Source organism: Cuculus canorus, chromosome 1 (assembly GCF_017976375.1).
Source record: "Cuculus canorus isolate bCucCan1 chromosome 1, bCucCan1.pri, whole genome shotgun sequence".
Classification (NCBI taxonomy): domain Eukaryota; kingdom Metazoa; phylum Chordata; class Aves; order Cuculiformes; family Cuculidae; genus Cuculus; species Cuculus canorus.
The window spans coordinates 138,458,353-138,471,954 of record NC_071401.1 but is presented as its reverse complement, the minus strand read 5'-3'; the positions used below and the strand labels follow the sequence as shown (position 1 = coordinate 138,471,954).

The 13,602-nt window shown below is 40.5% G+C and overlaps 1 protein-coding gene across 2 annotated transcripts in view; it reads left to right on the top strand.

Annotated features, from left to right (window-relative positions):
• PDE3A (phosphodiesterase 3A) overlaps positions 1-13,602 on the top strand; it is a 258,155-nt gene that overhangs the window by 149,330 nt on the left and 95,223 nt on the right. The window lies entirely within an intron of this gene.

Genomic DNA, 13,602 nt, shown 5'->3' with positions numbered 1-13,602 from the left:
CATGCAGCGTCTTATCTCCAGATGACATATTGGTGGAAATATGGGTCTCAATACTCACAAACTAGATAAACTGCAATTATCTATGATTTCTCTTTCTGAAAAAGGGATTGTGGAAGAGAAAAAATACTGTCCAATTCAAGGAGCTCTTGTGGTGTACGCATTCATGCCAGAGGTGCCTCATGCATCTCAATCACTTGATCTTGATGAATAAAACAGGAAGCTTAAAGAGAACACTTCTTTCCTCCTGGCGTTTCAGCTCTTCATCTCTTCCTCTTGCTGTTCATCTCTGCATCCATGTGTGGAGCTGAAGTGGACTCGATGTCTTTAAAGCTTGGGGAAGGTTCAGTTCAGGTCTGGGGCACAGCTGTTGTTTTTTCTCTTTGCTCAACTGATATTCTCTAGCTAAAGTCTTTCTAACTAACTGAGTGAAAAGGATTGCAGGATGCCTGGTTGTTCGGCCACGGATATCAGGGAAAAAACTTTTACTATTTATGATCCTTTGAGGTTTTCTATCTTTCCTGTTTCACTTTAATGCTTTCTTAAAAAGGAAGGTTGTTGATATAATATTTGAAGCCTGTCATCTTTTTGCTATTTAGAAGGCTGAACAGTTCATTTTCAGAAACAGTGATAAGATCTCCTGGCAGCTGAAAATGAGAATAATTCTGTTCCCTGGTGTATGCCCTCGACTTCCCAAAAAAAGAACTTGAACATAAATAGTTGATCAAAATGAAGTGTATGGTCTGATCCCATGAACTAAAGATATTTAGATTCTATTCCCAGTTTTGCAGCATTGTCCTGGGTAAGTGCCTCAATTCTCCATCAGTGAAATGGAGATAAATATTTTTTTTTCTCACAAAGGTCTTGTCTGAATTATCAAGTTTATATGGTGGTCTGGAAATAAGTGCTTTAGAAGTGGCTGCTACTATGATTTCTCTGATTTGCAGCTGATACGTAAGACCAGAGAGAGAGATTCAAGTTGTCCTACAGAGGCTCAGACTAATTGTGTTTAACTGTGTCTCCTAGAAAGCAAGGTTGGTTCCCAGGTGTAAGAGGAAAACAAAAGGACAACATCCAGGCCATGCTGAATTGTTGAAAATGTTAGCATTAGGGCATTGGGATTTTATCTGTAATTAATACAGATCTAGATAGCTCTCTTGCATAGCCATAGTAGCCATAGGACCAGATCTGCACAGCTGTTTAGCACTTAGCAGTGCTCCCCCCCCCCTTTTTTTTTTGTTTTGGTAGTTAGAAATGTAAATACTTTTCCATCTGGACTCTCTTGGTTAGGGTAAAGTGACATATACTAGCATCTACTAAAATAATGCTTCTGCTGAATCAAAGAGGACTAGACTAGTCCTCTTCCCTCTGTCCTGCTCTGCCTTTCTCATTCTCACTCTAAAATGCCACTTGGTATATCAGTTTGCACCATGACACCCCTAAACAGCATATATTCTGTGCATAATCTACACCATGGTAGAGACTGCACCTATTGTGGGCTCTGGTTTTGCTGTTAGCAGTACTGTGATGCTATGGAAATATGGCTTGGGTGACTGCGTGGAATTAAATGTTGGCAGACAATGTTGCAGGAGAATGTATTATATGATATCCCTCTAAGACAACATGCATGGTTTTATTACTTTAAAAATAAAATCTCAGAAGAAGAGCTTTTAAAGACTCACACTGGTTTGAAAGACAGGATTTCAAATCATGGAAAAACCTGCAGCCATTGTGAAAAATCCGTTTTTACTTTGACTTCTAGAAATCTCCGCTGAAATGACTCCCGTTAGAGGGGATGAATCTGACTGTTGATTTCTCCCTGAACAGCACAAGCCCAGTATTCATCTTCCTGACTTTTGCCTGTTCATACCCAGCCTCTCTGCAATCCAGATGGGGAAAAGCACACGTGATAGCCTGTGTGTGTGATTTGGAGCAGCAGATGGGTGCGAATGACAAATTGTTGCCTGTGTAGGCACCTATCTAGAGCTTACTCAGAGTCCTGCCTATGTGTGGTGTTGTTCTATTCCTCAGCATCGTTATCGAAGAGGACACTGTCAGGTTTCCTGCATCTGAAGCTTTACCTGACTTGGCAGAGATCCTGTGCAGACATCCAGGTTTCAGTACTTTTCAGTATTAATGTCCTTTCACGATGTGCCTCTGTCTAAGAAAGCACTGACCATATTAAAAATCATATAGGGTGAAAAACAAGGTGGGGTTGTCTTTATATTTGAACTCCTTAGTAAAGAGAGATCCTGCTTCAGTGTCTTTTTGTTCTCTAAGCCAGCCTGTCACCCTGCATTTCCTGACCTATTTGAGTTGCCTTTCTCTTTTCTGCTCTGAATGTGTTCTCTGTAAAGAGAAAAGTAATGAAAAGTGAAGTGCACTGAGAGAGGTGAGATCAATGTTTCTGCTGCAGTCCTACACCTATAGCTTTCAATATTCTCACTGCAAGGGCATGCTGTTATCAGCTGATACGGAATTTCACACGTTGTCCGACAGCATGACTGGAAAGAAAATGATGCCATTTCTAGTGGTGAGGAAATTTGTGGACCAAATATATATTTTTAATGCATTTCTGGCTGAACTGTCACTTAAAATTGTAGAACAGAGAAATCTAAAATGTGTAAGTTGCTTCCTTGAACTAGTCCCTTTCCTGTCAGTAGAGTCATGGTTGTGGTTGTGCATGCGCATTTACTTGCGAGGCTGGGGATGCAGTTCACACAAGGTTTGGTGTCTGCCTCATGGCAGTGATTTAAAATCCACAAATTCTGTAATTTCTGTACATGTTAGGCCTGCCAGCTCTGCTGTAAGGCCTGACTGGGGTATCACAGGGGGGCCCACTCTGTGCCAGCACTCTGAGCTCTGCTTGTTTCATAGAGCCAGCAAAGCACCAAAGTTTGGTGCCTGTGGTCCCATAAATCTGAGGTGGGTAATCAAATCCTACTGCTATCTGGCTGAAACACATATTCTGTGGCCAGGAATTTGCATGTAAATGTCAGTGTGAAAATATCATGGTGAATTTTCTATGACAGTTGCTTTTTTCTTTATTTAAAACCATGTGGTTGACTAGGATAAGTAGAAAAGATATCTAGTTTGCTGCTGGATAGACATGTGAGCCCCATGCAAGCGCTCTACTGAGGATTGTTAGAGAACGTACAGGAACTGGGCTGCTTGGGGAAGGGATGGGTGAAATGTGTCGTGCTAGAAGATGATCACTGAACTGATTTAATTAGTTCTGTTTCAGAGGATTCATTTTTGCTCGGGTCACTGCTATGTTCATCTATTTGCTTTTCTCCCCCCGCTTAGCCATAGACAAATGCAGGGTGATAATTAATTTGGCAGGTTGATTGAGATTGGGTGGCAGAGAGAGGAGTTTTCCTGGATGAGTGATGAAGCATTGCTGGTTGAGCTTAAAGTGAATAGTCTGAAATAGAAAGTAGTTAGTATAAAATCCCCCCAAGGGTATGTTTAAACTGAATGTACTTTGAGTTTTGACATTGAGGGGTTTTACTCAGCTACCAGGCTCTACAGCGTAACTTTAGGACGTTTGCTAGCTGGGATCTAGCTTTTGAAATGTCAGTGCTATTCATCTGCATTGTGAAACCTCAAAACCAGGCAAATCGGGTGATAATGAAATAAGTAGCTTGTTTGTGTGGATGTTGGGCTGGAGTAAGCTTTAGCAAAGCAATACTTTTTTTGTTTTCCAGGCTAGGCCTGGAAGCTGTAGCTTCACCTGACCAGACGCAGTGCTGCTCTTGCAGCGGGACAAGGCACTATGGGTCAGTCTGCTCTGTCCACTAGCTTGAGCGAGGCCAAATTCTCAGATTCTTAAAATTTTCATTAATAAATCTTACTATTCCTCAGCATGCTACCATTAAAGTTAATGCGTTTCAGGAAAATGAGCTGATGAAACTGCAAGAAATTATGTTGCTGGCTTTTTGCCTCTCCAGGGGCATTCCTGTAACCATTGTGTTTTCTGTTTCACACCAGGTGGACATTAGGTTGCCACATTAAAAAAAGCGAAATTTGGTTTTCAGTAAGTACATATGGTAGCAGAAGAGATCAGATTTGCTCAGACTGCTGGAATCTTTTGCTTACACAATTTCCAGGTTTTGGGGGCAATAGTACTCTGTTGTGACCTAACTTTTATTTGACTTTTCTGACCAAGCTGTTGGAGTTTGTGGGTTTGTTCTCTTACCTTCTCCCCTCTACTGTTTTATAAGTGGCTTTTTGCTCTGGTGAGAGATTTTGAGTTCACAGCTATAATGAAATGCTATTTTGTGTGCACAAGGGAAGTATAATACAATGGGGACACAGGCAAGTCAGGCTTGTCCCTACCGCTGCTGCTGTGGCTCTGTTCCCTTGCAGAGGAACTACTTCTGAAGGTTAAAAATCTGGTGAAACCTCTGTGTTCACTCACCGTTAAGGCTTTTTTTCTGCTGAGACTGCTAGTAAGTAAGTCAGTTTGGCATGGCTTGGGCGTTTTCAGGGTTTTTTTGTTGCTGAGGTTTTCTGTGTTTTTTGTTTGTTTGTTTGTTTCATTGTTTGTTTTTGGTTTTGTTTTTGTTTTTTTTTCCTGTGAGGTAGACACTTATGCACTGGGAATTGTATTGGGAAATTCTAATTTTATTTTTTTTTTTGCAGACTAACAGAGAGTGCTCAGCTGTTAGATTAATGCACTTAGTAAACTAATTGGACTAAGTTGCCTTCCATATGACCTTTCATGTTTTGTGTTAGCATTGTGAATGATTCAACTAAAATCAGAGCTTGACTAAAAAAATCCCTTAAGACATTTCCTACTCTTTCAGTGTGGTTTTTAATTTCTCTGTGAAAATATATCCCCTGTATCTTCAAGGAACTAATTTCTTTGGAGGCAGAGACCCTACTGTGCACTGCTAACCAGCTGAAAAGAGTACATCTTTTTCAAGGTTTGTGCTGAGTAACAGCAGAAAGTGCAAATACCATATATGAAACTACAGTCTCTAAAGAGATGAAAAGTGAGAGAAAAACTATGACTGAAGAGAGAACATCATTGGTAGTACATTGCAGCAGATTTTTTTTTTTTAGGAGTCTTTAAAAAAAGAAATAGGCTTTATATACCTAAACATGCTTTCAGACCATGCTGACTTTTTCTGTTGCACTAGCTTAGCTAGATTATTAGCCTGTGCCAGGCTTGGTGTTGTGACTGGGGTTCTCAATGCATAGTTAATGATTCCCAATGGAAAAGAAGTAAATAAGCTTTCTGACTTTTTCTAGGAACTTAATTACACCAGAATAGACTTAACTCTGTAGCTTTGAAATCCAGGAACTTAGTGCGTCTCCTATGGCAAGCAAGGTTTAAATAGTGATTTTCTACTCTACTTTTTAACAATCCATTTATGTTCTTTTGTCAGCTTGCTGTTACATGTAGGAGTCTTGATATTACTGTGTTGCCCTGGCATCTCCATAGCAAGGATTCATCTTCTGTAGGTTACTATCTGTAAATTATGGCCAGGGCTAAGGTGGGAGGTTATCAGAGTATCTGTGTCTACATTTGTTTATCTTACCAGTATGAATATTTTTTTTTTCTAGGGTTTTGTTTTCATGATTATACTCAGAATGGGAAATTATGTATGTGGAAAATTTGGTGATTACTTTTGCTTGTTGAATACTAGTCCACTAGATCAACATGCCTATTATTAATCCACCAGATCAGTTTATGTGAATAAGAAATATTTTTATGATCAATTTAATTGTTTTATTCATTTATGCTGGAAATCTTTAAAATATCCAGATTAATGTAAGATTTAGGAAGCATTTGCTAAAAAAAAAAAATCTGCTCCACATCAGCAGGTAGCTCATTTTGTTGCATCCATCCTTGGGGATCACTGAAGAACAGGAGTTGCTTTTCTTTTAAAACAAACAAACAACAAAACACTCAATCCTGTTCTGTATTTTACTACAGCTCTGCCGCTAAAATCCATAGTTTAAAATCCTGTTTTGATTTTTTTGATTGATATGCACCTGAGAAATTCAGTGGTAGGTCCACAAATAATAGAAACTTGTAGGGTTTTTTTTTACTACTGTCATCTGTTTAAGTAATTGCGACAAAAAATTATATAAATCCAGATACAGGGTGTGGAGGTGGTTATTCCCTTGCCTTTTCTTTTTCCCCACTATGTTGTGGGGTTTTTTTATTTCACAGTACCTTCACAGTATCTAAAGTTAAACCTGCTCATTTCAAGAAATGGCAAGGAGCAAGGCGCACCACAGTTGTGCATGAACCCACCACTGCCAGTCTGCTGTGTTATATGTCTCATGCAAGGGAGCCAGGATCGCTGAAGAAGTCAGATGCAGTTTATTGTCTGGAAATATTCTTAAAGGTCATATGCTGCCATGAGAAAAGTCCTCAAAAATGTAGTCTTTCTCTTGCCATCTCACCCAGTGCCAGATGTGATCTCATTCCTTTTATTCCTTTGGCGCTGAGTCCCTAGTTAAGTGCTGGGGACGATTTCTTCACCGTGCCTGTGGGACAGTCACTGCTGGTGCCTTTCAGGTTGTCCTCCTGTGCTGTAGCACCCGTTCGTCTCCACTCAGCCTTACCTCACCAAGTGCCCTATTTTCCCTGTTCCTTTCTGCCACAGCAGCTTAGTATCATGTGCACTGTCTCAACAGAGTATCTAGCTGATATATATGGGTTTTTTTCTGTTTTGTGGAGCCTCTGGTGGTGCTGTTGTTCATTGCCTGACCTGCCAGCCAGAGAGGGCTATAGGAGTCAAGGAGGCAGCTCCCTCCAGGTCTTCCAGCTTCACCAGGGTACCAGCTTCGGAGGGCTTAACTCCATCCCTGCACTGGCCTCATCCTGCAAGGAAACCATTCACTGCAACTCCTCTCCAGACCCATTATTTAACCCTGATGCCTCTGTCTCCAGTTCAAAGCAGTGCCAAGTTGCAAAGCATTTCTGCCTATGCCTCAGTTTAAATATCTTATCTCTGCTTCCAGCTGTTGTGCAGAAGCCCACAAACCTTTGAAACAACTTATTTGATTCAGAAGCAGCTGAAAAGCTTTTACAACCCCCCACCTTAACCAATTTATTTATTTAGTTCATTCATTCTAATGGAGGGGGGTTGGTTTTTTTATTTAACCAGTCTCAGAACAGGGACTGACCTTGATGATTTGCAGGACTCCAATGCATTGGGAGCATTTGGGTGGGGAGTTTCCTCCCCACTGATTGCACAGCCAAAGGCCATGATGGGGTGAGCATGCAGCTTACGTATCTGGCTTAACAGCACAGCTCTGACATCTCGTGCTTTAAGCTGACCCTGGAAGTTGGCGAGTGGTTGTGGAAAAGGAATTGTTTTTCCAAATACTGGAGCAATTTGCTATCTGTGTGTCATAGCCTACACGTGCCTGTGTATGACTACACTTACCACACAGCAAGAAAGACATCTCTGGCGCCTTGGATGTCCACAGGGCAAGCTGCAGCTGTGCCATTTGATGGAGAAGGTGGTCAGTGCAGCCATGCAGTTGCTGCTGATTATGTTATCAGGATCTGGTAGTGCTGAATCTCAGCATCTATAGGCTGCTTAAGTTCTCTTACTGGTGGTGTCCACACCAAAACTGCAGTTCCTAAGTCGGTCAATCACCTTGTTTATCCTGATTACCATGAAAATGCAGGGAACAGGATATCAAATAGAAGGACTCGTACTCAAAATAGCATGTGCAAAAGACCCCTGTGAGTTCCCATATAACCCGACTCCTGCGTATTTGTAAAAATAAGTGTTTCTTCTAAATAATTTGTGCTTTTTTTGTTACTGTAAAAGAAATGTATGAGGAACATTTTGTGCCTACCTGCTGATAACAAACAGTTTCTTTTTACCAGTGGAGATATGATCCAGGCTGAAGCGTAGCTAATACTCATCCAGTCAGAGAATATGTGTCATACTGTGTCCCATTCAGTGCAAGCTGTAAGGATGCAGTGTCAAAGAACTCAACAGTGAGACACTGTTCCACATCCTCAACATGCTCATTCAACAAAATCTCTTCCGAAGAGGGAAGATGTTATGCTAATGTTTAAATAAAGGCTCTGCTATTTTGACAAAGGTTGAAACCAGGTGCCAGACGGATTTGATGCTCCTATCTAGCTCTGCTGGATACTGATTCCCAAATATACGCAACTCTTAAAACTACTGGCACCTACCCAGCAAAAACTTTTCAGAGTCACACTGGTAATTAATTTTTGCTGCTACTAAATGCTCTAAATCCTTGCAGGAGTGGCAAAAAGGCATTTTTACAGGTTCTCAGCTGTTTGGGGATGCTCAGAGTATCCTATTCTTGTATCACAGCCAGTTCAATCAAGAATATTGGATGCTAAGTGTTTATTTCCCAGTTACATATGGGGCAGAGGAGCAATTTCTCTAGCATTTCTGTGCTTTGCATTATGCACACCTTTCATTTATTTACTAGAGGAGAGCAGGACTCTCTTATGCTCGCTATAAAAGAAATGTGGTGTCCAGCCATGGTCTGAAATCTTCAGAGTCCAAGGGAAGAAGCCAGGGAGGTGGGACAAGGTCCTAACATATGTATTTGGACTATGTTATCCTGTTTTCGTCTGTTTGAATCCCATTTACTAACTTTGGTGAGGATGATTTAACTCACCTTTGTCATCACTATCTAATTATTTTTATGACTGTAAAAATGTTGTGTACTTGTAAATATATATCTAAAAAAAAACCAAAAGTGGAAGACTATAATCTGAATAGAAGTAGCATAGGCTCTGAAGTGATTTAAAGTCCCTTATTAAACACTAAGTATAACTGCTTCTTGGTCCTCTTAAGTACTTACCATGAAAAGATCTGCACATTCCCTCTAATGAAACTGTGCTGAGTGTTATATTTACTTAAAAAAAAACCCCAAGCCTGTGGTTTCAAAATGCTGTTGAACTCTGCTACTGAGGACCCCTTGCCCTTCCTAAGAATCTACATGAGACTTGTTTCTAGTCTGAATGTTGAAGGTTTTTCTCACTTGTGCCTGGGTTTGGAGGTCCTTCTAATAACAGTATGCCTTTTTCTATTTCTGTGAGTTGTTTTTTTGGGTTGGTTTCAGTTTTTTTGTCAGCCATGGCATAGTTAGCAATATTGTTGGTTGAGTTGTTCCAAAATCAAAAACCTAAGATAGAAAAGATTATCTAAGGGGGAAAAAAAGACCTAGAAACAGCTGATAAGGTTTGAATTATCATTCTTTACTTTCTGTCTTTTTATTTGTGTAGATCTTTTACAGTATGTGTGGATCGCATCTTCCTGCAGTTCTCTAATACAGAGGAGGCTCAGAATTATGACTTATGAATTTTAATGAAAGTTGAGATTATTATGTAATTATATGCTGGGGCCTTAATTAAATCACCCAATAGGAGAACAACTGTGTTTAGAGAGGTGAAAGCTGAAGATAATTTTAAAATGTCTTTATTCTGCTTTGGCATGGGTATCTCAGATATCTAATGCAGATAGTCCTGTGTATTATTCCTTTCTCCTTTGCAGATATAATTGCATTAGTGAACGTCTGGTTTACATTTAAAACTTGGTTTTAGAGCCACGAGGCCTAGAGACTTCGTAGTGTTTCATAGAATCATTAAGGTTGGAAAAGACCTCTAAGATCATCAAGTCCAACCATCAGCCCACTGCCACCATACCGACTGAACCATGTCTTGAAATGTCATGTCTACACGTTTTGAGTACCTGAAGGAATGTTGATTCTACCACTTCCCCGGACAGCCTGTTTCAGTGCTTGAGCAGAGTTCTGAGTTTTGTTTATAGCGAAAACCTGAGTTTTAGAGCATGGACTACCACCCTATATTTCACTTCTTTTCTCTTTAGGACTGTGATTTTGGTATTAGAATCTTCTCCATTGCCGCCTCCTCTTCCATTCACAATCTTCACACTCAGACAGGTTGGGAATGGCTGTTTTCCCTGGAGACCTGCTAGTCAGTTAATACAGTAGAGTGAGCCAGTTGACTTCAGTAAAGCCCATGTTTTTGTGCATTCTTGAACATGCAAGAGTTGTTGCTGAAAGCTACCTTTATCTTTAAATGTTAAAACTGTCAGAGCCAGGTTTCCAGGACAGTTTTAGATGAAATGTAAAGTACTTCTGAAAGAGACTGCAAGCATATGAGCTGTGTGGGAGTTTGATTTTGGTTTTATCCCTCCTATTCTGCTGCTGGTACGCTCAGCCTCAGCAGCCTGGTCAGTAAGAATGATAAAGAAAAGCAATGGGATGGTGTGAGGCTGTTTACCATCACTCTGGACCAAACCAATTAACAGTAATTTTTACAGAAGGTGGTGGATTCTGGAACAAACCCTTCTGTTAATGATAAATATTAATATTGCGACTTCCAAATGCATTTTTGTGTGCATATCTCTGTTTTCATGCATGTACCAATTAAACAATGTACTTTTTCTCTGATTTCAAGGTTAACTCAGATTCAGATAGATTTATGCAGAGTCTCCATGTTTCTAAGTGTTTGTTGATTGTGTTATTTTTGTCTATTTGTTTGTTAAATGCTGGGTTTTTTAATCTTTTGATTTCTATAAAGTTTGTGGAAATTGTAATTTCCATGTAGCCAGATAGGTCAGGCACACTTGCTTTCCTTCTATTTTGCATATCCTACTCCAGCACTTACTGTTTGTCCAGTCAAAGAAAATCTTTCCCAGGTTCAGAAGTAATATAGCACAGCGTGGCTTGTTGAGCTGAAGAGTGTCATACTAAGGCAATCATCCTTTTGTAAGTTTTTGGTTTGGCAGAGATCTTGTTATGGCTGTTTATTTGTTTAGTTTTCTGTCTTCTGTCTTAAACTTGAGGCCCTTTTGTAAGTGTAATGTACTTTTTATTTCATTTTTTCTTTCTTCACTCCTTTGTTATTATGGACCCTTGTAAATATGCCAAGAACGTTCTAGCATGAGATGGAAACTGTCTTCTAGATTTTGAGGGAAAAAAATACATTTTAAAGCCAAGTAAGGTTTGTTAGGTTATAAAAAATGAGAGGAAAATGTTGGCTTCATTGGGTCATGCATTTTACTACTCTGCTTGAAAACTACCCAGAATTGACAGGGTCTCTTACTATCTTAGAACTCTTCCTTTGCTTCCTTGTGCTCACCATTTTACCAGGTGATAACCACAGGGTTAACTTAGTAGAGCATCCTGGCATAGTACATGACATACAAAGCGAGAGATGATGGTGCTGAATGGTGTTTTTACACTAGGGGCAATGGATCTACCAGCAAAAATGGCTGATTCCACAAAGGAACATTTGTAGGGAAATTAAATAAAATGCAGGTTGTGTAATTTGCTACGAGGAGTTAGGAGCTTGCTAATAAAGCAGTGCCAGAATAAGCAAGGGTTCACTCTGTTGGTTCCAATGCATTTATGACAGGTTACTTCATTGGTGATTTTGGCCTCTCTTCTGTAAGTGATTTTGATGGTTAGATGCTGAGAAATGAAGCAATGGCAAGTTGTTACAGCCTTCAGACTCATTTTTCAGTGTAACATTAGCTTCTGCTGTGACATTCAGTCTGTGGAGCACCCCAGAATTACCCACACCTGGTAGAGAAGCAGGGCCAGACATGAGGGACTTGGGCCAAAACACACCTGCAAGCTGTGGAGGAGGAGTGGCAGTGGAGCAGAGCAGGGCTTGCTGTGGGGCTGGAGAAACACAGGGGAACACTCCAGGGGCTGAAAAACTCTGTGTGGAGATGTGAAGCACCAGACAGTAACTAGGCAACAGGGTGAGCAAACCATGCCTGAAGAATGAATGTTTAAGGGGACTTGATTTGGGCTTGATGATTGGTGGTGTTCAGAGGTAACTGCGCCTGGCATACATCAGTCTGGTTTCCTGGGGCTGGCTGGACTGGGAGCATCATTACATTCAGTGTATCTCCTCTATTGGGAATAATAACTCCAAGCTTGACTCTTAACTGCATTGCTTAATTTTGATGGCAATAGTAAAGCAACCCTTCGCTTTTCAGTGAACTATGGATTCATTGAGGGTAGCAGCACAGAAAACCTGGCAGTGGGCTCTCATGCTACACTTGGTTTTGAGGTGTAATATGAGCTGCCAAGTGTCTATAGAGCCTGGAGGACCACAGTAACCACAGCTAGGTCTGTAACATTAATCGTTTTCTCATAATTGTAAAATAACAGGCATATTTTTGATAATAATTTCACTGGTAGGAAGCTGTAGGTAAAGATATGCCTTATCATGATGGAAATTGTAGGTGGTCAGACCCTTGCTATGTTATTTTTTTGTGGCCAAATGAATTAAGAAAGTGGACACCACTTCCCCACAAGGCATAGGGGCTAAGGAGTTAAAAGGTTTTCTTGCTCCAGAGTGGCAGAAGCCAGGGAGGAAGCACAGATAAGAGGGTTTTAGCAGAAGTTCTGGGAAGCACATAACCTTTGGTAGATGCATCTCTTACTAGGTTTCGCACACTGGTTATTTGCTGAGAGACTAGCTTTTGTAGACAGCAAAGTTCAGTTTCATACAGTAATGAGCAAACCTAATAGTGTGGAGAAACAAACAGGGAAACCTGGCACAGCCATTTTTTTCACCTACAGTAAACAGAAAAAGGAAATAATTACAGTAAAACAGGGGGGTCAGCAGTGAGGCTGTATCAGGCAAAAAAACCAAAAGGTGTGACATTTTTGATCTTTGATGACTCTCTGCATGTGCAATTTGTCTCCAGTTATGAGGGCAAGAAATTGTAAGAAATAAAGAAATGAAGGGATCCTTGGAAAAGAAAAGGACAAGTAGGAAGAGTTGATGGAGAAGATAAAGATTTCATATGAGATGTATGTGGCTTTCTTCATTTTTTGAAGTAGTTGCCATCTCTTGTCCTGTGATGAGTGTTTCAAAAGCGTGGTCTGTAATAAGCATAGGTTGTAAATCTCATTGCCTGTCTCTGATATGGGAGAAGGCATTTCCTTTGGGAAAGAATGTGAGGGGGAAAAAAACCCAAGAAAATGCTTGTGACTGTAAATCATTACATGTCACATTAACCCTCCTATCTTTCATTCATATATTTTTATGTTTGCATTAAACTAGGCTCATATGAGTGAAAAAAAGCATTACCCAGAAGAGATGCCCAAGTAGCTATAGGAAAAAAAAAAAAAAGCCAGCTCCCAGGCTGTGATACATGCTGGCCGAGTGCTCAGAGGCAGGATTAGCAGTGGCAGCCACCTTGTGTGCTGCACAGCTCCGGCTCCACCAGGGCCATTCCTGGGCACTCCGAGGTGCTTTCCAGGATTTTTTTAGGTAGGTGTGAGGATAGCTTTATTGTCCGCAGTTCAGATTTGCCCATAATCTTTGCATACATAAAGTACTGATAAAGCCTACTGGGTATTTTTTCTCCTCTTTCTTTGTCCCCACCATGACATACATGGAAAGAGCTGCTGCATGCAAATTGTATGTTGCTTAAAGAAAGAGACCGAGTGCCTGTGTTAGCGGACAATTATGAAGCACAGTAGAAAAAAGGTGAGAGAAGACAAAATATTTTTTCTGGAGTCCATCTAAACCATCCAGTGTCTGCCCACTTGTCTTGCAAGACAGTTTCCTGTAGGGTTGCACAGAGGATTTGA